We start from the raw sequence: 25,696 nt of genomic DNA, 5'->3' as shown, positions 1-25,696 counted from the left end.
TATTAGAAGGTTGATTTTGCTGAATCTGTTGTTATAGCAGATTTTAGGAAAAGAAAGCTATTTGAGATGAAAAATTGAAGTAAAAATTTTGTTATTTTCTGTAACTATTATTCATATATTAGATAAATGGATGTTATGCCAAGTATGCAAACTCAACATAATACATTTTTATTTAGTATTATTTAGTGTCCCCTTGGAAAACTAAATGTGCTTTAAATCTGAGAATACTTTCACTGCAGTTGTCTGAATGAAAGCTTAGGAAATAACATCCTTGGTGGTATATTCCTTATCATACAGTAAACCTGTTTGTTTATGTGAGTAATAAAATTTCAAATCTGGGGAATATACAGTGTGGGACTTTTATTGATAAAATATCCATTTCAAGTACTTCAAATTAGTACTCTGAATTGATGGGTTATGCTGCAACATATTGAAAGCTAAGAAGAAATTTTGCCTTTCAAATTGCCTTTCCAATATAAAAAATAAGTTGTTTCGTGAGGATGTTTTTGATTATTTGGACTCAGTCCACATTAATTGATATGATCGGTTATTTTCCTTCCCTCTTTGGCTCCCTTTGAGAAAAACATGACTGAAGGGCACGCTGAATCTTTGTGCAGCTACAAATAGAAGCACTAGTCTCACATAATCCATATACAAACACATCTCAAATGTATTTACTAAATAAGGTAATGGGGAAGGTATTGTGCAAATTCTTCTGATAACCCTTCCTGCTGACAAAGCCCTTGGTGAGTTTAGCAAAGGAAGCCAATAATGAACTATTATTAGCATTTGACAGAAAAGGTAATGAGTGTTTCAACTCAGAGTTTTCAGTAGAATTTGGAGAAATTAATTGCAGTGATTTTAAATAATATTAGCTCTGTGTTTTAAACAGAGAAGGAATTTTATTGGCAACTGACCATTCAGTACTACCTCTTAATTATTACTAAGTTTGTAAATAGAAATTCTGTTAAAGTAAAATGAGTAAATTCAATTACAAATTTTGATATTTCATTCACATGTGGTTTTTACGTGAATGAACGCGAAAAATAGTGTGTGCTGTGCCAAGAACAATTAGTAGCATTGTCAAATTATTATATAAATGCATCCTCTTTTCACAAAGAAAGCTGAAACAACAAAATTATATCTCTTGGGTTTTTACAATTCCTTTTTATTTACTATATTCATATTGCACTAAACAAACATATCTGCTTGGCTGATTTCTGCATAAGCCCAGCATACTAGCAACAAACTTCAATGGTAACAAAAGAAACTCTAGGAGGAAAACCATTCCAAAACCAACAGATTGTAAGTGCTCTCAAAAATATTAAATGTAGAAAAGAATAAAATAGATACAAACCCTAATAATAACTCAGCATCTAAATGTCACACACCTGCTTAGTTTTAAGTGCAGCAGTGGCATCCAGGTTTAACAATGGAATATCAAAGCATCTGCTCAGAAGTGGCAGGGGGAAATGCTGCCCTGAACTTATCAATATCCCATCTCTTTGACAAATGACTGTAGAAGTTACATTTATACAAAAAGAGAGAGAGAGAGAGAGAGAGAAAATACTAATAAATATTTAAAAAATATCAAACACATATTACTACCAATTTAAACATACAACACACTAAAGGAGAGAGAAATCTTTCTAGTAATGACAAATGCTCCCTGGATCGGATCTCCTCTTATTGTAATATGACAAACAATTAGCAAGCTGAAGTCAGGAAACATACTATATTTTCTTCCAGGTAGTTGCATTTTTTGGGAACAGTTAATACCTTGTCTCTTATTCCTTCATCCATGAAGTGTTGTTTGATTTCCCTAAATTCTTTCCTCTAGACTTGTCATGGAGTTCATAACAGAAAAGAAGATAATTTCATTCACTTCATAGAACAGTGCTTTTTATATTCCTGACAACCTTTAATACTCATTCACAATCCCTGGCATCAGTCAGTGTGTCCATGAAGATTCTCACCATTCTCCATTACCACCTGGTCTCCTCATAGCACAAATGGAGGATCATAATTTATCCACAAAATGTAGTCCTTCTTTAATATTTTAAGGTATAAGTATGATTTTCTGAATGAGTTTTTTTTCATAAAAATGTCTGGATCAGAACATTTATCCACTGCGATCCCAATAATCCTTATATGCCAGGATCTCTTTATCCCTTAAATTTTAAGTGGTTTAACATGCCTCTCCCACAACACAAAAAATACTTTTAATCACTGATTTAGCTGAGCAATCTCCACTGAATCAGTTATACAACATGCTTCTGTAACTTGTCTTCTGCTATCTGTAGTTACATCTAGCCTCTTCTAGTCCATTCCTTTCAACTGGTTATTCTGAAAGACATCGCTTCCAACTTCCTCCCTGCCAATATCAAGGAAGTGTGTAAACTCACCTTGGTAAGTAGAAGTTCCTTCATCAGTTTCTTTCTAGAGTTATCTTTATCCAAAGTTGACATCTGTGAAGCACAGCCAGGAGTCAAAGATGGCCTCTGCAGAACTGGAATTAAGGTTGAAGGTCTCACATTAAAAAAGTCATTTATTTCTGCTTTGGTTTTGCTGTAAGGCATTATTCACAGCTCTCCTCTCTCTTCAAACTACAGGAATAGTGGCCTCACTAAAGACGAGCCAAAGTTATTGAATGTTCAGGACTTAGTAAATATTAACTTTGGCTCTCAGAGGCCATCTACAGCATGTCTTCCAACTAAATCAGGCCATACCTCTTACCTCCAACTTCTGTTTCCCCTTTTTTCCTCATTTACCTCTCTTCTCATGATGTGTTCCTGCTAACAACAGCCTTTTTATCACTTGGAGATTCATTGTTTTCAGTTTATTTGATTTCAGCTCTTCTCCTGCAGTCAGTTCAACTTGTGCTCACTAGTACTGAAAATGAAACCAATAAAAATAAAATATGAATGGCTAATAATGTACAAAATATTGACCAAACGTGATGCAAGGTTAGGTGCATGACATCTGAAAACATACATTGAAGTAACTGTGTGTTAGCAGGAGAAATTCTCTGAAATAGGTCTCCACAGATTACATAGCCAAATTATGATTTATATTACAGGAACTTTATATTTTGTGGGAATATCAGTTTTATCTCTCTGACTTCAAGGGGGTTTACATTGATTTGGAAAATTGGAGGCAAACCCTTCTCTTCCTGATAACACTTTTTACCCAACATAGTTTCAGACAGGCTAGTTGTACTCATGTAACTTAAAACCAAGCTTGATTTTATTAAAATGTAGATTTGCCTAGGGATTAGCCCCTACTATATACTTAAGATTTTGGGGTTGTGGAAGACAAAGGACCAAATTTCAGTTTAGAGTAAAATTCATATTGACTTCAGAGAGAATTTCTCTGACTCAAGTGGGACTAAATGTGATCCTCCAAAATAAAATAAGTTACTCTCATTTATTTAGTATGACCTGTCTCATTGTTGTTTCTGCTTGTGTGCATTCATCACATCAGCATTCTGTTATATCACTTCCTTTTTTTGCTCTAATAATAATAATAATATAATAATAATAATAAAAAGAAATTTTAAACTGATCTAATACTGCCAATACATCATACCAAATGGTATATGTATTACTTCCTGGATGTGTCCCTTAGATGGAGGAAAAGCTCCAGGAGAAAACATAGTTGTCAGAAAGTGCCAAGTTCTAGAGCTTGCTTAGAGATGATGTCCTTTTGTATGCAGTATGTCAGTTTTGTGGCACTTAAATTTGGGTGCATCCTGAGACCATTGGGTTTGATCATGTGTGGCGGGTATCATAGGCAGAAGACGACATTGCCTTCCTAAACCACTTCATCTGGCCCTGCGTATGCTCCACCAGAGTCCCCCAGGTCCCTTGTCCTAGCCTGTTCCAGTGACCGCACATAGGGAGATATAATTTCACCCTGCTACACAGCAAGTGCTTATACACTACATATGCTTCAAATTTACTCCCTTCATGGGGATTTATTTGTAATATATACAAAAGTCATAAACCTCAACCTAAGCTTTGTGCTGAGGTTAACTAAGGTATGGCTGAAGTTGATTTAATTTCACATCAGTCAAGATGAAAACAAATCATATCAGGTTGAGGAAAGTATCTTTTTTGGTGCTAGACTAAGCATCTTTATTTGTGCATAAAAACAGAATAATAGAAACTGAGGGTGGAGAAAGACCTTTTAGATTATCAAATCTCTCTCTCTGTTGAGATATAAATGTTCCCTATGGTACATTTTTCCAGTGTTCATGTTGTCTAATTTTAAAAGTCCTAAGTGATGGAACTCCTGCCTCTTCCCTTGGGAGATTATTCCACAGCTTGATACATCATAATTTCAAGAAATGTTTTTACTTATATTCAGCCTAAAGTTTTCCTTTTCTTAGTTTCATCTCATTACTCATAGTTATAGTCCCCTGGTAGCATTCTACATAATTTCTCTTTGATGCTTAAAGCATTTAAAATATTCATAAACTTATGTCCTGCCTTAGCAAAGCTATTAGCTCTTTTAGCCTTTCTTCACAAGTCAGTCCTCCAGCTTCTAATATTTGTGTTGCTTTTCCTGAACTGCCTGCAGTTTAATATCTTTCTGGTAATGTAAAGCCAGAACCATATGTTAAAGAACTTTATTACTTCACAAAAACAATGAGAAGTCCTTTGGCACATTAGAGACTAACAAATTTATTGGAGCGTGAGTTTTCATGAGCAAAGACACACTTCATCAGACATATCTGGGTCTTTGCCCACAAAAGCTTATGCTCCAATAAATCTGTGAATCTCCAAGGTGCCAAAGGATTTCTTGTTGTTTTTGTGGATACAGACTAACACAGCTACCCCCTGATATTTATTACTTCACTGCTTCATGATATGCTTTGCATATGCAGCCCAAATCTGCACTGGCTGTTCTGTATATCACACTGCAAACCTACCCACTGTCCACTATCACCCCAGTTTGTTGTTATCATTATTCCTTTCTAGGTTGCGCTCCATTGTCTGCATCAATCAATATATGCAGGCTCCCATCCATTGGAAAGCCTATATGGTGCCAGCACAATCCCAAATGAGTAGTACTAATCTTGGGCTGCATCTACACTACGAGATAAAATCGATTTAAAGTCCACTAGCCCGATTATTCCAAGTTCCTGTCCTCACTGTAAAGTCCATTAGCACAATTTATGGACCACTAAAATTGACGTGATATTGAAATCCTAAAATCATAGTAACCTGATGGGTATAGCATTCAATTCGAATTTTAAATTCCAAATCAAGAATAGTGAGGATGCAGCATGTCTTTAAATCAAATTCATTAGCCTCCACAAATGTCCTGTATGTGTCCCTCAATGCACTGCAGTTCTCTGCTCTGGCCTCTTACATCGCCCCTCCTCTCAGTTGCAGAGAAATTAGGCAACAGGAAGACAGTTACAATTCAGCACCTGCAAGCTCATGGCTGTAGGGTCATGAGAGGCTGACAAATATTCTTTCTTTTGCTTTGCTAGGAAAGCAGCTCTGGTGTCCGTGTGCTAGCTGCTTTTCTTTCTGCATTGTCTGGAGCCAGCCACTGGCCCCCCCATACCATGTGTCAGCTAGGCTGTGGGTGGGAGTTATGCTTGTCTGGTAGTATAAGAAACTTCTTTTCAGCCTTTTACTTGTTGTCCTGACCCCCACATCCCCTCCTTTCCCCCTCCTCCAGAGGTGCCACACAGTCTGGAATATTACTGCACCCAGACGCATCATGTGGCTTGATCCTGAACCAATAAAAGGACGTGCTGCACAGGGTGCCAGGCAGATTGTTCACAATGAGGGTCACAATTTCGGGGGCTGGCTGTACCCAGAGGTCTTTTAGCCACCCATGAGATGTCTCCCTCAGTGGTCACAATTTTCAGGGGTGGCTGTAGCCGCAGGTCTTTTAGCCACCTGGGGGATGTCTCCCTCAGCAGTCACAATTTTCGGGGCCTGGCTGTAGCTGGGGGTCTTGTAGCCACCTGGGGGTTGTCTCCCTCGGCGGTCATGATTTTTGGAGGCTGGCTGTAGCTGGGGTTCTTCTTCGAGTGGTCCCCGTGGGTGCTCCACATTAGGTGTCAGGCTCGCCCCGGCGCTGCAGATTGGAAATTTCCAGCAGTATCCCGTTGGGTCGCACATGTGCTGATGCACGCTGGTCCTTCGTGCGCTTTCAGTCATATGCACGATCCAGTCCACGCCAGTTCATTCTCAACTGCCAACGGCTGCAGACGGAATCCACTCTGGCTCCAACGCCCGAGACAGATAAAACCATGTTGAATATAGTTAATAGTTACTAGTTAGTTTATTAAGACTGTTTAAGTTGGTTTTCTTCATATATATAGTTTTTTTTTAAGAAAAAAGCGTGGGGGGGAGAATAGAAGACATAGGCGGCCACCTCAGGTGGTCCGCTATCTTAACGGCCATGAACGTTATCTACCTTGGGGACTCTGATTAACTGCTAAATGAAAAGAGTTAAACGCCTTGGCAGAGATGTCTTCGCCTGGGTTTAAGAAATGTGAATCATGCCACGAGGCCATGCCTGCCTCTGATGGCCACAGTAAATGTATTTGTTGCCTTGGAGAGACCCATGTTCCCCAAAAATGTCCTCACTGCTCTAAACTTATGGCCAGAGCAAGAAAGGACAGGGAAATGAAGCTAAAGATCTTATTTGGCAAGGCCCTCCAGCCTGAATCATTGGAGAAGCCCCAAAGGAAGGGGCCCTCAGGGCCGCATAAGAGGAAGGCTGCTTCCCTAACCTCCTCTGTTCACAAGAAGAAGAAGCTCTCCCCAGCTCGATCCTTGCTGGTAACATCTGTGAGCAGGACAAGCGAGGCACAAGGCTGCGAGCTGCTGACTGCTCATAGCAGCGGGAAGGGTGTACCACAGACAACAGTGCCTGGGGCTCCAAACACTAAGCAGTTGGCACCGAGAACACAGCAGGCGCTGATACAGCAGATGCCAGAAGCCACGGCGCCAACCTCTGCGGCACCGACCCTTGCAGCACCGAGCCTTGTGGCACCAGCGGCATCAGAGCATGGGTACCCGTCACGGGACTTGATGGTGCCAGAGGAAGTTACCTGCACGGCACCACGTGCAGCGGCACCGGACACAGCACTGACAACTGCGCTGAGGTTCCCGGCACCGGAGATGGCAACACTGACTCTTCAAGGGTGGGGCAAAGCAAAATCCAAAGCCCGGCACCGTAGCCTATCTCCGGACATCATTGCAATGCCACTATCGCCTAGCTCTCCCCCTGAGATGGACATAACACACCGGGCAGCAACACCAACAGCCTGTCTAAGACCTCCATCTCCCTTTCTTCAGCCACCGTCCTCCTGGCTCAGACATCCTTCACCGATCTCCAGTACGGAACCATATGAATACTATTACAGAGCATCTCCACCAATGTCAACATCATCACGGCGGTCACGCTCCTCTAGGTACCATATGTACAGGCACCGGTCGTGGTCCAGATCTCCATCACCGGGACCTTGCCCCTGTTGTTACGGCTGTCCATACCCTGGTGACCACCAACACAGGGGATCCAGATCCAGGGGCAGATCCCCACCTCAACCTCTACCACATCCCCACATGCAGCCCCCTCCTGCAAAAAGAACCCAGCCTTCTCCAGTGGGGACTGGTCCAGAGTCCCTGGACGCGCCCCCCACCAGAATCCTTAAGGGAGCAAACACACGAGGAGACTCAGGAACCAGAGGAATCAGAGCAGGTTTATCATAAGGACGCCTCTTCGTCCTCCCCCGACAAGGCGGTTGTCCCCAGGGACATCTCTCCCCCGGACAACCTTAAACAATTCCAAGAACTTTTTAAGAGAGTGGTGCACACCCAAGACACACAAATTGCAGAGGTACAGGAGAAACATCACAAACTCCTAAAGAACTTGAGACTCCCAGCATCATCCAAAATTGCTATCCCACTAGATGAAGCTATTATGGAAGCAGCCACCAACATATGGCAGACCCCTGCCTCCATTCCACCTACAAATCAGAGGGCGGATAAGAAATACTTTGTTCCATCCAAGGGCATGGAATTCCTGTTTAACCACCCCCAGCCAAATTCCTTGGTGGTCGAATCCTCGCAACACAGATCCAAGACACCCCAATACAAATCAGGGGGGTCTGAAAAAGACGTGAGGAAACTGGACTTATTTGGAAGAAAGGTCTATTCCTCCTCCACATTATTATTGAGGATGGCCAACTACACGGCACACCTATCAAATCACAATTTTGACAACTATTCCAGACTTACCTCCCTCCATGGATTTCCTTCTGGAGGACAAGAAACCAGTATTGAAGACTAATACCTTGAGGTCACCTTTGCTCACCTTGATTATCTTTTGCTCACCTTGATTATCTTTTTCTGATTTGTCCTCCTTGCTTACTGTTTTTGGTTCTCTGTGTCTTAAGTATTGAGTCTGTTCTGGTCTGGATATGGTCTGAAGAAGTGGGTCTGTCCCACGAAAGCTCACCTAATAAACTATTTTGCTAGTCTTTAAAGTGCTACTTGACTGCTTTTTGTTTTGACAGTATTGAAGATGATTGTCCAGGAGGGCTATGCGGCCTCACGGACAGGAGTCCAGATCGCCCTAGACGTGGCGGACACAGCAGCACGCTCCACAGCCACAGCAGTAGTAATGCTCAGAGGGTTGTGGCTCCAAATGTCTGGTATCCCCAAAGATCTGCAAGTAAAACTTGTGGATCTTCCATTTGATAAACAAAAATTATTCGCTGACTTGACTGATTCAGTCCTACACTCCAGCAAGGACTCGAGGGCCCCACTTAGAACACTGGGCATATACACCCCTCTGTACAGGAGAAAGAAATTTTACCCCCCAGCAAAGGCGCTATGCTTACCAACCCCAGCGCCCACAATACCAAAGGGGCTACCATCAAGGGCGCCATCAACAGCAGCAACCGTATAGGGCTCCCAGACGACGTCCTCAGCAGGGGCGTGCACCCTCAGGGCAAGCTCCAAGATAGCCAGTTTGACGGGTATGTCGAGGACTGCAACATCAAGACCATCACTCAATGCCAATCACACCATATGTTCCACCACCGACTCAAACCGTTTTATCCTCAATGGCAAAACATCATGACAGACAAATGGGTGCTGGAAATTACAGCCAGGGGATACACTATCCCCCTCCAATCACTACCGCCACCAAAACCCCCCACCCAGTCCCTCCCCAGGGACCCCTCTCACGAGTCAAGGTTGAAGCAAGAGGTGGACCACCTCACATTTATAGGGGCGGTGGAGAGAGTCCTGGAAGAATTTCAAGGGAAGGGCTTCTACTCCCGATACTTCCTAACAGAGAAAAAGACAGGAGGCTGGAGGCCAATCCTGGACTTACGGGCTCTCAACCGGCACTTACGCAAACAGTGCTTCAAGATGACTACAATTGCCTCCATAGTCATGGCACTAGATGATGGAGACTGGTTTGCAGCCCTCAACTTACAGGATGTGTACTTCCACATAACAATCCTCCCAGCACAGAGACGTTTTCTTCACTTCAAAGTGGGCGGGGACCACTTCCAATACAGAGTCCTTCCATTCGGTCTCTCTTTGGCACCCAGAGTCTTTACCAAAATGCTGGCAGTAGTATCAGCTTACACAGACAGGGCGTGTTCATTTTTCCATATCTGGACAACTGTCTACTGAAAGGGGTCTCAAGTTCAGATGTCCTGCTCATGATAGACGTCACTACAAACACATTTACGTCACTGGACCTAGTCATCAATATCCCAAAATCAAAGACTGAGGCCACACAAAACATAGAGTTCATAGGGGCACGCATAGACTCAACTACATCAAAAGTATATCTGCCCGATGCCCTTTTTCACATCATCAAATCCCTGATGCAGGTAATGATGTACAGCCCCACAGTGCCAATCCTAACATGCCTACAGCTTTTGGGGCACATGGCAGCCACCACGTTTGTGGTACAAAATGTCAGGCTACCTATGCGAGGCCTACAGCACTGGCTGGCGAGCGTTTACAGACTGATGATTCATACCATCCACAAGACGGTATCGCCCACAACGGAGGTGTGAAAATCGCTGGCATGGTGGGTAGACCCCAAGAACTTACTAGTAGGGGTGCCTTTCCACCAACCGCAAATTGCAGTTTTTCTTACAACGGACGCATCCCACATAGGGTGGGGAGTGCACATTGGCAACAGAGTGACACAGGGACAATGGTCCCCAGCACAGAAGGTAATGCACATAAACATACTGGAACTCAGAGCAGTGTTCAATGCATGCAGGTGCTTTTGAAAATATCTGCAGGGCAAAGTGGTCAGAGTCAATACCGACAACACCTCCACAATGTTCTATATCAATTGTCAAGGAGGGGCCAGATCCCGCGCGCTATGTGCAGAGGCGGTCCGATTGTGGAACTGGTGCATTGCCAACAACATAACACTCAGAGCCTCATACTTGCCTGGTGTCCACAACGTGAAAGCGGACCAACTAAGCAGACACTTTGCGCTCATGCACGAGTGGCAAATCTGCTCCGATCTGCTCTGCGAAGTATTTCACAGATGGGGGTTGCCCCGAATCGATCTGTTTGCCACCTACACCAACAAGAAATGCCCACAGTATTGGTCCATCGGGCAGGCTTCCTTGGGGGATGCCTTCATGGAAGGGTCCTCTACTCTATGCATTTCCTCCCACAACACTCATTCACAAGGTTCTAGAGAAAGCCAGAAGGGAGAAAGCACGCATGATACTTATAGTCCCAATGTGGGACCGACAGCAATGGTTTCCCTTGCTTCTGCGCATGTCATGCTGCCCGCCGCTTCCTCTCCCAATAGTACCGGACCTTCTCACACAAAGTTAGGGGTCCATAGTACACCCACATCCTCGAATGCTCCACCTACAAGCGTGGCTAATCCATGTCTCAGTGCCTTAGAGAACACATGTTCAGAAGGAGTAAAAGAAGTCCTGGAGTGCAGTCGAAGGGCCTCCACCAGGAGGACTTATGCACAGAAGTGGAAACGATTTATATCCTGGTGCTCGTCCAAGCAATTGGCTCCTCTGGATGTCTCTATTCCTGTAATTCTAGAGTACCTGCTGGAGCTGAAACAAGACAGACTTTCTCTATCCTCATTAAAGGTCCACCTCGCAGCTATATCAGCGTTCCAACACAGAGAGGAAGGGCCAACCATATTCACCCATCCTATTGTCACACGGTTCCTAAAGGGGCTAGCAAACCTATACCCCCCTCGGAAACCGCTATCACCATCATGGAGTTTGGACTTGGTCCTCCACACGCTGTCTGGACCACCCTTTGAACCATTGGCCACGGTACCCCTCCGGTTGCTTACCATAAAAACAACTTTTCTTCTCGCAATTACATCAGCCCGCAAGGTGAGCGAAGTCGCAGCAATAATGGCAACGCCGCCCTACACAATATTCTCAAAGGAAGCGGTGATCTTACCAGGCCTTCATCCCAAAGATTTCCTCAGAGTTCCACGTTAATGAACCAATAGTTTTACCCTCGTTTTATCCTAAACCGCACACCTCCAGCAAGGAAGCGCGGCTGCACTTGCTAGATGTGAGGAGGGCATTGGCCTTTTACATAGACAGAACTAAGCCCTTCTGGAAAACGGACAGACTTCTGGTGTTTCTCGCACCCAGATCAAAAGGGGAAGGCCCATCCTCACAAAGAATTTCGAACAACATTGTATCCTGCATAAAACTGTGTTGTGAGCTCCATAAGACCCCTCTGCTTGCTCCACCCAGGGCTCACTCCACTAGAACGATGGTGACATCGACAGCCTTCTTCAAAGGAATCCCATTAAAAGACATCTGCAGAGGCAACTTGGTCATCCTACGACACCTTCGCCAAGCACTATGCGATGCACCGGGTGTTCGATGAGGATACGCGTCTATCGACGGCAGTCCTTTCAAGGGCAAGCTGCACATAAATTGGGTACCCACCTCCATATTTGGGGTCACTGCTGGGTAGTCACCTAATGTGGAGCACCCATGGGGACCACTCGAAGAAGAAAGAGAAGTTACTCACTTGTATAGTAACGATGATTCTTCGAGATGTGTCCCCGTGGGTGCTCCACTACCCACCCATTCCTCCCCACTTCGGAGTTCTGCTTGGTGTTTTTCAGGAGCATATGGGGTGGTTGGTCAAGGAACTGGCGTGGACCGGATTGCGCACATGACCAAAAGTGCGCAAAGGACTGGCGCGCATCAGCGCATATGCGACCCAATGGGATACTGCTGGAAATTTCTGATCTGTGGCACCAGGGCGAGCCCGACGCCTAATGTGGAGCGCCCACGGGGACACATCTCGAAGAACCATCGTTCCAACACAAGTGAATAACTTCTCTTTCTTTTAGACACACCAAGCCATACATGTTTCAATGAAGGCAATGATTACCACAGTTGTTGAAGTAAGGCTTGCAGTGGGGAATATTTAAGGGTCTTCTTTACGACATACAAACCTGGCTGTAGTCTGGGGTCTTTTAGCCTGATGAATCATTTGGGCTACGTCTACACGTGCACCCAACTTCGAAATAGCTTATTTCGATGTTGCGACATCGAAATAGGCTATTTCGATGAATAACGTCTACACATCCTCCAGGGCTGGCAACGTCGATGTTCAACTTCGACGTTGCTCAGCCCAACATCGAAATAGGCACAACGAGGGAACGTCTACACGGCAAAGTACCACACATCGAAATAAGGGAGCCAGGCACAGCTGCAGACAGGGTCATGGGGCGGACTCAACAGCAAGCCGCTCCCTTAAAGGGCCCCTCCCAGACACACTTTCATTAAACAGTGCAAGATACACAGAGCCAACAACTAGTTGCAGACCCTGTATATGCAGCACGGACCCCCAGCTGCAGCAGCAGCAGCCAGAAGCCCTGGGCTAAGGGCTGCTGCCCACGGTGACCACAGAGCCCCGCAAGGGCTGGAGAGAGAGTATCTCTCAACCCCCCAGCTGATGGCCGCCATGGAGGACCCCGCTATTTCGATGTTGCGGGACGCGGATCGTCTACACGTCCCTACTTCGATGTTGAACGTCGAAGTAGGGCGCTATTCCCATCCGCTCATGGGGTTAGCGACTTCGACGTCTCGCCGCCTAACGTCGATGTCAACTTCGAAATAGCGCCCAACACGTGTAGACGTGACGGGCGCTATTTCGAAGTTACTGCCGCTACTTCGAAGTAGCGTGCACGTGTAGACGCAGCCTTGAGTTTCAGTGTAGCAACTGTATCTACTTAGACATAAGGGTCTTCTTTGGTAGGAGGCCTAAATTCAGATAAAAGTTCCTGAAAGAGCCTCCATGGGCGGTCACGATTTTTGTGGCTGTCAACATTGTACAGTCTTTTAGCCGTCCTGGGTCATTACTGATGAGTCATTCCAGTTTCAGTGTAGCACCCATGTCTACTTAGAGTCCTCTTTCCCAGGAGGCGTAAATCAATAGCCAAGCCCAAAATAAAGCCTAGGCATGCTGTTTCAGTGTGGCATCTGTGTCTACTTAAACATACTTAACTTGGCAGGGGAAAGAGGGGAATGAAATGTTGGAAGATGGCGTCATATACCCACATCTACTGGTGGGGCCAGAGTGCAATGGGTCTCATGGAACTATGGGATAGGTTCCCACAATACACTGCAGCAGCACTTGACTTAAGCTACTTGTGTGTGGCATCAGTAAGATGGTTTTGCAGGGAGCAAGTGGGAAGGTGAAGATGCTCAAAACTGAATGGATAAAACTCAGCATTAAGAAATCAATTTTAATAAAATCGATTTTATCTCATAGTGTAGACCCAGCCTTGGAGGAGCTGTGGCCAAAATAGCCTAGAGATGTGCTATTTTAGTGCAGTGTCTTCTGGAGGACCTGGCAGAAACTGTGACTTCTGTCTCCCAGGCTCTATTGTGGGAGGGTAACAATAACAATAGAACCTGCTCTGTCCCAGAGACAACTCTTCCTGTTATTTCTAGAGCTTAGTGGCCCTTGTGGTTACAAGGAGGCACAACTTGCACACTACAAATATGTCTACACTACACTAAATTTGAATCTAAGGCTCTTAGCTCAATTTTAAATTGTGACATTTCACACATAAAATACCGTTATTTCGAATTTCAGGGGTGCTACGGCTGATATTTTTACTGTGACAACACGAATGGGATTAGCAGGAAGTTTGAATGTAAGTGTATGGATTAATGTTAGTGTGCAAGCAGCTTCCATTTAAACCAGTTTTATTGGCCTCAACAGGAGTCCCAAATGTATCCCACAATGCCCCACAGTTGTCTGTTCTGGACAGTTGCATCTCTGATCCCCACATATGCAGAAAGTAAGGTAACAGGAATCCCATGAATTTAAGATTTTAGGGGCTGGCTTTCACCAGGGGGGAGAGTAGTCTCCTCCTCTCTCCCTATGGCAAAGGTTTTTGGGGGCTGACTGTCACCAGGGGGAGGTCTTCTTCTGAGAAACCATCTATTTGCTTTCCACAGGAGGGGAATGAGTGCATTGTGATGTGGGAAGATGACATCACAAACCCACAACAACTTGCAGGGCATTTTTTCTCTCTTGTTGCACCAACAAAAATACCCAGAATGCTACATGACTGAGGGAACTGTGGGATAGGTTCCCACAATGCACTGCTGCAAAAGTTGATGTTTGGTGATTTAATGTGACAGCACTAACTTGACTTTTTCGGGACTTTGTGGGGAGATGAAGAAGCTCAAATTCAAATTTATAAAACCCAGCATTAGAAAATCAATTTTAATAAAATCAAATTTATCTTGCAGTGTAGATGTAGCCTGTGTGCTGGTCAGGGACTCCAGCCTAATGTCTTAGAAAACTGTGATTTGACAATTAGTATTGTAGAATATTTCAAGTCTGTGCCAACCAGCACTGAAAAAATGGGGCTGATCCTTCAGTCCTTAATCATGTTGACTACTCTTGTGATTAAGAATTATTGATGTGAATAACAGTTGAAGAATAAGATCCATTCTTATTAGGTCAAATGTTAGAATTAATGGTACAAAGGCTAAATGTGGGGACCAAAATACCAGTTTCATAAGGGTCCCACATTTACTAGTATGGGGAAATGATATCATATACCCAGGAAGCCAGTTCTGCATCTACACAGCTACGTGAAGGAAACATTATTCAACTGTACTCAAAAGTCTAACTAAAATGCAGCTGGGTTTTCTACCCAAAGAAATGGCACAGAGACAAAGACTTGTTGGCTGGGAAACATCAGAACATTAATTTCCCTGTAAAAACAAAAAGGCAGTCCAGTAGCACTTTAAAGACTAAGAAAATAATTTATTAGGTGGTGAGCTTTCGTGGTCTTTAAAGTGCTACTGGACTGCCTCTTTGTTTTGATAGAATATAGACCAACACAGCTATCTCTCTGTTACTTAATTTCCCTGTGAAGCACATCTTTGGTTATTTATCAGTTAAGAGTAGTAAGATTAAAAAAACAGAACCACCTGTCCTGGTGTGAACTAGCCCCAGTAAGATTCACTGAGGTCATGTGCTATAAATGTATGAGAAACACACATCAAAGCCATTTGGGTTGTTTTCCCATCTAAGTAATAGCCCCACCTTTGGGGGGCCTGCTTCTATAATTCCAACAGATCCTAGTCATCTGCAGGTGGAATTGAACCAGGGAACCTCTGGAGCATTGTGTGCAAGTCTCTAGGGCATAAAGAAAAGGCCCTCTGGTGAGTAGCTAAGTCTGTAGAGCAAGTTCATTTTTCTCTCTGCAAGTGGTTTTAGTGCCATTAGCTGGAATAAAACAAAAAAACAGTCTTGTAGCACCTTAAATACTAATAAAATCATTTATTAGGTGATGAGCTTTCATGGGTCAGACCCACTTCTTCAGATATGGAGATAGTGCTCTACTGGAAATGTTGCTGAGTGAATTGGCGTGATGAATATATAACAGAGATTTTAAAAAATTGAAATAAAAAGTGACAAATCAGATACAGTTTTGATTTTAATTTTTTCTTTATACCTCTGTGTTATATAATTGCCATGCCAAAATGTTGACTTTCAGAAACATTTGCAGCACAGCTCTATCTCCAGATCTGAAGAAGTGGGTCTGCCCAATGAAAGCGCATCACCTAATAAATGATTGTTAGTCTTTAAAGTGCTACTAGGCTGCTTCTTTGTTTTGTTAGGATACAGACTAACAGGGCTACCTCTCTGTTACTATTAGATGGAAAAGTACAACGCACCCAGGAGGTGTGTGGGTTACACTTTATCTCTGGAGGGAGCAAAAGTTAAGGTCAACACAAACTGAGCCCTTCCTGAGGTGAATAACTAGGGTGACCATCTGTCCCATTTTTGGCTTTTTTTTAATAAAAGGGACTAATTGTCCCTTTTTTGCTGCACAGGTGCAGCTGCCTGCTGGAGAGCACATACTGTACATTGGCACATGCTCTCCCCAACAAAGGGAACCAGGTTAGCTACTTTCCCCTTCCCTGAGGGCCCTCTCCCAGTCCAGTATGTGGCCATGGGAGATATGGTCACCCTATCAAAACAAGGTCCCCAAATGCCTGAGGTGCCAATTTACAGTTCGTGGTCCCTGGCTAACAGCTTTGTTGGAGTCTTTATGGCTATGTAGCCAAGTCTGACTCCTCTTGCAAGGCTTACCCCTAAGATTTGCTTGACTCCTTATAGAACTGTGCAGCTTTTCACATTAGGTTTCCTCCTGCCATTTCAAGAGCTATTCTGGTCACTCCCATCTCAAGACTTCCCCTTCCCATTGTGTACTGCAGCTTCCTTCGTTTACAGCCCTTCTCCCCACAATGCACGACTGACAGCACCAGAAGAGTGGGGTTATTTTAGCATACAGTCTCCAAAGCTTCTTCCCTGGCGGCACAGGGTCTATACTCTGTCACATTGCTTCATTCCTGTAAACATGCATATGCTTAATCTTAGTCAGGTGAGTTGATCATTTTGTCTGTAAGTAAAGCATGTGTACAGGTACTTGCAGGACCAAAGCCTATATTCAGAAAACAATTTTAATAATTTTTTCTCCAAGATATGACCTTCACACCTACTCTTAACAAGGGTTATTGCTAAAATGCCTTGTCCAGTTTTTTCAACAAACTTCTGTCTGAACTATAGAATTGGCTTTTCTCTCCTGGAAAAAAAAGAGAATATTTCCAAGGAAATTTCTAATATAGCAGTAAAACTATATCTCAAAAGGCAGCTGAATATTCGGAAAGGAACATCCTGATCACTCTCTTAAATTGTTATTCTGATCGTGAGCAAAACCTTTGTGATGCTGCTTGGATGGAGAGAAATAATGTAATTCATTATCAACCAATATACTTTACATTGGTGAATACATCTGAACAAAATAATCACTTTCAATTTTTGTCAAGCTTGAGTTTGAAGAAGAACGTGGATGAATGTTTAAAATAAAAAATCCTGATAGAAATATATTCCATTTGTGCATTCTTCAGAACTGACCTTCTCGATCAGTGCACAAATAAACATTTGTTTTGTGCAATCTTAAAAATGTTTAGAGTTCAGGCTTGGATAAACACCCCAGAGTTAAATGCTTTTCTAAATCTGTTAAGTCTACAATATTTATCTGGAAATTCCTTCTGGATACCTCCAGCTCTCTCCTGTGCACAACCTGAATGCAGAGGAGCAAGCATCTGACCCTCCAAGGGCTTGTCTACACTTGTCCCAAACTTCAAAGGGGGCATGGTAATCAGGGTGATGGGGAGTAAAGGCACTTCAAAGCAGCACACAAACTTTGAAGTGCCCACTGCTGCGCACACGCCAGCACTTTGAAGTTTGACACATTGAGTTGCTGTGGGGAAGAATTAGCCTAATGAAGTGCTGCATATTCACTACAGCACTTCATTAGTAGTGTCTCATCACCCTGATTACCATGCCCCCTTCCAAAGTTGAGGGCAGGTGTAGACAAGCCCAAAGATTAACAGAACACAGAGTGGAGTAAAAGATTGGACCTGTTTGCCAGTTTAGAAGCAATAATTGTAGTACATTAAGGTGATATTAAAACTGTAACAGTGCCCAGAGAATTCAAAGAGAGGTTAAGAGTTTTAAATGGTCTTTCTGGCACTTTGATAAGAGATAGCGTGACACAAGGTTACACCAAAAGATTGAAATTCTTGAAAATAACAGCACAAACTATAATTTGAGTATACTGGGCTTTGCTCCTGGGGTTAAAGGGGAAGATCTTTGTGAAAGTCTCTTTGCTACTAGAATCTATTTTAGATTACGAACAACAACAAAGCCCCTTCCCCTTTTCAAACATGCCAAATATTCCAGAAGAAATTTCTCAGATAACTCTCTGGTTAAACAAGAATTACTCTGACAGATTTTGATCAGTTCTCTGACTTCCATTATGGTCAAAGATGTGGTTGTTTCAGAAATACAGGGTAATACACATATGATAAAAACTGTATGGGCATCTTAAGTCCAAAGATGTACAATAATGTCTTTTAAAACAGAAGTCTCTCACATTAAGAAGGAGGTGGAAATAAGGTAGTAATGCTTTCTGCTTAAATTATACACATATTTAGGCCTGGATCATGACTTCAGTGAGACTATTCTTGTGTGTAAAGTTAACTATGTATGTGAACATTGAAACTGTGGTCTTACGGAAAATACTCACAATACAGTAGTAGAGCCACAGAAGTTCCAAGTTATCTGGCTGTGAAATCAAATGTTTTTGGAACACAATGGCCAGCCACTGTGATGCTATCATGGCTGGCTGATACAGTTGTGTACTGGTACCATTATATCAGTAAGCACATCTGAGTACATCTATTTCTCTTTCCCACACGTTAGTAAAGAGATAGGGACTGATTATAATTTACTAGGAAATTATATTAGGCTATTAGGATTGGCTTGTCTGTTGAGGTCAGTGTGAATATTTTGCTATAAACTGTGACACTGACTAAATTGCTTTCTTTGCTTTTTTTGTTTTTTGTTTAACTGGGCCTTTGGTTAATTATCATAGAATAATACAATCATAGAATTCTAGGGATGGAAGGGATCCCAGGAGATCATCTAGTCCAGCCTCCTGCCTAAAGCAGGATCAACCCCATCTGAATCATCCCAGCCATGACTATGTCAAGCCAGGACTTAAAAACCTCTAGGGATGGAGATTCCACCATCTCTCTTGGTAACCATTCCAGTGCTTCACCACCCTTCCTAATATCCAACCTACACCTCTCCCTCTGTAACTTCAGACCATTGCTCCTTGTTCTGTCACCTGTCACCACTGAGAACAGTCTGTCTCCATCCTGTTTAGAGCCCCCTTTCAGAAAGCTGAAGACTGCTAACAAATCGCCCCTCAGTCTTCCCTTCTGCAAACAATATAAGCTAAAATCTCTCACCCTCTCCTCATAGGTCATGTGCTCTGGACCCCTAATCATTTTTGTTGACCTCTGCTGAACCCTCTCCAATGCGTCCACATCTTCTCTACACTGGGTACGCAGAACTGGAACCGAGTAGAGGGGAATAATAACTTTTATAGATCTGCTGGAAATGCTTCTCCTAATGCACCTCAGTACGCCATTAGCCTTCTTGGCTACAGGGGCACACTGTTGACTCATATCCAGCCTTTCACCCACTGTAATCCTCAGGTCCTTTTCTGCTGCACTGCTGCTTAGCCAGTCGGTCCCCAGCCTGTAACAGTGCATGGGATTCTTCCATCCCAAGTGCAGGACTCTGCACTTGTCCTTGTTGAACCTCTTCGGACTTCTTTTGGCGCAATTCTCCAATTTGTCTGTGTCACTCTGGATCCTATCCCTACCCTCCAATGTATCTACCTGCCCCCCGCATCTTAGTGTCATCTGCAGCTTTGCTGAGGGTGCAATCCATGCCCTCATCCAGGTCATTAATAAAGATGTTGAACAGTACTGGCCTTAGAACTGAACCTTGGGGCACTCCACTTGAAACTGACTGCCAGCCAGACACTGAGCCATTGACCACTACCTGTTGGGCCTGTCTGTCAAGCCAGTTTTCTATCCATCTTACAGTCCGTGTATCCAATCCATACTTAACTTATGGGCATGATTATGAGACAATGTAACAAAAGCTTTGCTAAAGTCAAGGTGTATCACATCCATTGACTTTCCCATGTCCATACAGGCTGTTTCCTTATCATAGAAGCTTATCAGATTGATCAAGAACAACTTGCCTTGCTGAATCCATGTTGGCTACTTTTGATCACTTTCCCTTCTTCCAAGTGCTCCAAAATGGATTCCTTGAGGATTCCCTCCATGATTTTTCCAGGAACTGAGGTAAGCCTAACTGGTCTATAGCTCCCTAGACTGTCCTCCTTTCCTTTTTTAAATATGGGCCCTACATTTACCTTTTTCCAGTTGTCCAGGACCTCTCCTGATCTCCATGAGTTTTCAAACATAATAGCCAAAGGCTCTGCAATGACAGCTGCCAATTCCTTCACTACCCTTGGATATATTAAATCTGGATACATGGATTTGTGTGCATCTAGCTTTTCTAAATAGCTCTTTCCCCACTGAGGGCTTCCCATCTCCTTCCAATACTGCCCTGCCCTAGTGCTACAGTTGGGGAGCTGATGATGTCTGTGAAGACTGAGGCAAAGAAAGCCTTGAGTACTTCACCCTTTCCCACCTCCTCTCGCCAGGTCACATCCCTCATCCAGTAACAGCCCCACGCTCTCCCAGATAACCCTCTTATTTTTAACATACCTGTAGAAGCCCTTCTTGCCCTTCATTTTCCTTGCTAGCTGCAGTTCCAGTTGTGCTTTCACTTTCCTGATTACCCCCCAACATTCTCCAGCCATATATTTATACTCCTCCTTACCCATCTGTCCGAGTTTCCACTTCCTATACTCATCCTTTTTAAGTTTAAGCTCACAAAGGATTTCCCTTGTAAGCAAATCTGGTTGCCTACCGTATTTGCTTTTCTTACTGCGCATCAGGATGGTTTGTTCCTGTGCCTTCCATAAGACCTCTTGAAAATACTGCCAGTTCTCCTGAACTCCTTTCCCCTTCATGTTAGCTTCCCAGGGGATCCTGCCCATCAGTTCTGTCAGGGAGTCGAAGTTTGCTCTTCTGAAATCAAGGGTCTGTATTTGTGTTTTACTGCTCACCTTTCTTCCTTTTGTCAGAATCCTGAAATCTACCATCTCATGATCACTGCAGCTCAGGTTTCCAGCCACTTCTGTTTCTCCTATTTCTTCCCTCTTTGTGAGCAGTAGGTCAAGCTGCACATGGCCCGTTTGGTTCCTTCAGCACTTGTACCAGGAAGTTATCCCCAACATTCCCCAAAAACTTTCTTGATTGTCTGTGTGCAGTTGTATTGGTCTCTCAACAAACGTCTGGGTGATTAGTCTCCCATGAGAACCAGCACCTCTGTTTGGAAGCTTCTCTTAGTTGTCTGAAGAAATTGTTGTGTACCTCATCTGCCTATAGCAGACATCAAACACTACATCATCTCTGTCATTTCTGCTTCTAAGCTTTACCCAAAGACACTCAGCTGTCTCTTCTCCCTCCATAAACTGAAGCTCTGAGCAATCATATTGCTCTTCCACATAAATCGCAACTCCTCCTCCTTTTCCCCCCTGCCTGTCCTTCCTGAACAGTTTATACCCTTACATAATAGGGTGCCAGTTATGTGAGTTATCCCACCAAATCTCCCTTATTCCAATCATCTCATTACTACTTTGACTGTGCCAAGGCCTCTACTTCTTCCTGTTTGTTTCCCAGGCTTCTTGCGTTTGTGTACAAACACCTTAGATAATAAGCTGATTGGCCTACTTTCTCCTTTCAGATGAGTGGTCCTCCTTTATTGTACCTTCTTCCTTCCCCACATACCTCAGGGCTTGGGTCACTGTCCCCCAACAAACCTAGTTTAAAGCCCTCCTCACTAGGTTTGCAAGCCTGCCCACAAAGATGCTCTTTCCTCTCTTTGTTAGGTGGATCCCATCACTTTCTAGCAATCTGTGCTCTAAAAACAGAATCCCATGGTCAAAGAAACCAGATTCTTCTCTCCAACACCACTTGCGCAACCACGCATTTACTTCCATGATTCGACAATCTCTACCTGGACCCATTCCCTCAACAGGGAGTATGGAAGTGAATACCACTCGCACTCCATATTCTTTGATCCTCCTTCCCAGAGTTACATAATCCCCAGTGATCCACTCAAGGTCGTTCTTTGCTTTGTCATTGGTTCCTACATGGAGAAGTAGGAAGGGGTAATAATCGATAGGTTTGATTTCTGGAACCCTTTCTGTCACATCCTGGATTCTAGCTCCTGGTAAGCAGCAAACTTCCCGAGATTCCAGCTCTGGATGGCAGATGGATGACTCAGTCCCCGACCACAACCACCTGTCTTCTTCTCTTGGGGGGCAGGGGGGGGTGGTCATAGAACTGCCATCTCTAGGACTACTCATCACATGCTTTCCGGCCAGTGGAGTCATCTTCTCATCTCTTCTCTGAGAGGTCTCTGCCACAGCATTCTGCACTGTATCACCCATGCAGAGAGCTTGAAAGCGGTTGCTTACCTCTACAGGAATTGGAGATAACTGAATTGGCTTTTGTCTCCTGGAGGTTACCTGCTTCCAGTTTTCTTCCTTGGTTTCTACTGCACTCATCAGTTTCCCAGCCTGCTGTGCCTGCAGTACTAAATGATGCCTTCTCTCAAGGAAGTCTTCACCTTCTCTGATGGACTGAAGGGTTGATACTTGCACCTCAGGTCCTCTAATCTTTTCTTCCAAGATGGTGACTAGCTTGCACATGGTACATACAAAATCCCTTCGGTCTTCCAGGAGGAAAACAAACATAGAACATGCAGTGCATGTCACAGCAGCTGACTTGTCAGTAGACTTGTCACTATCCATTTTTTCCCCTTCAGAGAATTCTCTCAGAATTGATTAATTAATCGTCCTAACACTTAAGTATTTTATATCCCTTTTTATTAGCAAACGGAGGACGTTATGCAGTAATGAATAGCAGAGTTTTGCATTTATTTGTCTGATGTCTCTTGTTCATTTTTATTATAAGAATTACAAAAATAAATCCAAAATCATAATCAAATATCAGAGGATAAGCTATGCTCACTGTTCAGTGTTAACTATCTTGGTAGTTTATATTATGATTATGGTATTTATGCCTACTAAACATACTGCTAAGAAAGGAATTAAAGTGCATGAATTAAACTAGTATGAAGTCATGAATTCTCCACATTGTAATCTGCTGTCTCTTGAAAATGTAGTCCTTATAGAAATCATAGTATAAAATGGATAATACTATTGAAATTAATGTTAGGGCTGTACGTTTTATTTCCACACTTTAAGCTAAATAATGAAGAAATACTAGTTGATACCAGCAACAATTGTCCTCTTTGACGTTGGGGAGCGGGGCTGGCAATACTTGATTTAGGGTTTGTTTGTTCATGTTTGGAGACAAATGCACTTTATGCATGGGAATAAGTGGACTTCAAAGTAGATGGGGTCCTTTCAAAAAGGAGCCCCGTCGGGACGAGCTGCGTGGCGGCGAGGCGCGTCAATTTCGAAGTGCCGCAGCCGCCCGCATGCTAATGAAGCGCTGAATATGCATTTCAGCGCTTCATTAGTAAACTTCGAAATGGCCATTTGCATGGCCATTTCGAAGTTTGGGGCTAGTGTAGACACGGCCATATTGTGATATAAGTCAGTACGTCTTTTGCTTTCAGTTGCCTGAGGGGTCATATTTTCATCTTTAAATATCACACTGTGTATCCGTCTTAAAAAATACCCTTTCTTTGCCTATCTCCACCTACCTCTTTGGATGGTAAGCTGTTTCTCATCTGTTGTTCTTTGTTGTATGCTACCTAGCATAATACAAATAAGTATTTATTAATTATTTCTCCTACAATATTGAGACTTTGGCCTTTTTCAAAGAAAAGTGAAGAAAATAATTTAAATTACTATATCTACCCAATGATTCAAATATTTTTGGAAGGTCATATTATTTTATTTCTCAGTCTCCCAATTATTTCTTCATGGGTGGCACACCATGCAACTCATGAAATTTGTTCCTTTACTGTAATGTCTGGCCCCGTGCTCATTTCCATCTCCATGAGATGCAGCCCAATGCATACAGTAGATGGGTAAATGCTGATTGTTGATCCCACAGAGAACATGGATTCCCTCAAAGCTCTAAAGCATAGTTACCCAAACTGGGGGGCATGCCCCTCTGGGAGGGTGGAAGAAATTCTAGGCGGGGGCACAAGGCAACTTAGCTGCCTTCCCCTCATCTTTCCCCCCACCCAAAAAAGAGCCAGCCTTTGCTTCCAGCTCTCAGCCCCTGCCATTTGACAAAGGTCCACATGAAGCTAGCTGCTTCCTGCAAAGGTGAGTGAGTGTGGCTGGCAGGAGACGAGGAGGATGGAGTTAGATGTGGGGCTGGCAGTGCCTGGCTTTGGGGGACGGGAGGGCCCCGGTGGGCGGCACTGAGAGTGTAGGGCTCAGGCAGCTGGCCAGCTTGGGCTGCAGCAGGCATCCATAATGTGGGGCCTTTGCCGTTAGCCTGGATGGTCCATAGCCAGTCTTCTGGGATTTCCCAACTTTTGAAGAAAATGCAGCATCATCTTTCATGTGAAATTAATTTGTTTCTGCTATTTCTGATGTTAGATTATGTTTTTGTTAAAATTTTGGGCCAAGAAAAACTATTTGTGCTTATTAATTTAAATAACATTTTCATACCAGGATTTTGTTTATTTTAAATTACAAATTGAATTTTTTGTTAAAGGGGGTTTGGATGATGGTAAAGAAGAGGCAATATACTTCAATTTATATTTTTAAAGAATCTGGTTGGCTAGTTGGAACTGTTTGTAGTGCCATATCCCACTAACTCCTGGACATTCTAAATCCAAAAAAATTTAGAATTCCAAATACACAATAAATGGGGTATTTTGGAAAAAATTCCACCTTTGGAACAAAAATTTGTGGTTTCATGTTTCATAGTAAAATTTGGACAATCACAATAGAGGTTATATTGACTGTACTATGCTGCAAATGACATAATAAACTAATGTCTCAATTTGCCTCTTCCTGATAGGTTGTTCAGGTAAATGATAAAGATCTAATGAATTAAAGATTAATGTCTAACAGATATACAGGCATTATCCACTCTGTGTGTGTGTGTTAGTGTGTGTATATAAAAATAATTAACTAGTTCAAATTACTGCATATTGAAAGTTTACATATTGAAACTGTATTTATAGTGTCAGTGCACAGCTCAGTAAAAGTATTTCAAATGCATTATGAAAAATGGTTCAGATAGCTAATAAAGTAGCTGTGGCATTTATTCATGACTTACCAGTCCTAGTTATCTTTCCTCTATTATGAAATTTCTCTTCTACTCCCTCAGTAAGTGAAGGCAGCATTTTTAACTTCACCTTCAATACGATAAGATAATATCAAATTTTCCTATGGTATATAAAAATGTACAAACACATAATATTAATATTGCTGATTAAATGTTCTTCAGTCTGTAGAGACTCATTTAATAAAGTACCATCAGAAAAATTTAATATGGATAAACCATGGCATATTTAGAATTCTTGATAAGCTGACTGAATTGCCATTTATATTGTTTCTTCAAGCTGCAAGAGAGAAAATTATTTTTTTCATTTCCTTCTCAAAAACTGATGAGGTCTCCAAATATTACAGAAATTGT

At 43.0% G+C, this 25,696-nt stretch overlaps 1 protein-coding gene and 1 long non-coding RNA gene across 10 annotated transcripts in view; one reads left to right on the top strand and one right to left on the bottom strand.

Moving 5' to 3' along the window:
• Positions 1 to 25,696, bottom strand: part of LOC142011210 (uncharacterized) — a 144,272-nt gene that overhangs the window by 8,453 nt on the left and 110,123 nt on the right. For 4 of the 7 annotated variants that reach the window (XR_012645008.1, XR_012645005.1, XR_012645009.1 and 1 more), the window contains 3 exons: positions 2,772 to 2,892; positions 2,406 to 2,509; positions 771 to 1,516 (listed from right to left, as the gene is read on the bottom strand). This is a non-coding gene — a long non-coding RNA (uncharacterized LOC142011210). Of the gene's footprint in view, positions 1 to 770; positions 1,517 to 2,405; positions 2,510 to 2,771; positions 2,893 to 25,696 lie in introns of those variants that run through there. The other 3 variants (XR_012645006.1, XR_012645007.1, XR_012645010.1) reach the window with 2 other exon arrangements.
• The window catches only part of PACRG (parkin coregulated), a 435,595-nt gene that overhangs the window by 366,309 nt on the left and 43,590 nt on the right, over positions 1 to 25,696 (top strand). The window lies entirely within an intron of this gene.

The sequence above is a fragment of the Carettochelys insculpta genome, chromosome 3 (assembly GCF_033958435.1).
Source record: "Carettochelys insculpta isolate YL-2023 chromosome 3, ASM3395843v1, whole genome shotgun sequence".
NCBI lineage: Eukaryota > Metazoa > Chordata > Testudines > Carettochelyidae > Carettochelys > Carettochelys insculpta.
Note: the sequence above shows the minus strand (reverse complement) of the source record. Positions and strands in the feature narration are given on the sequence as shown.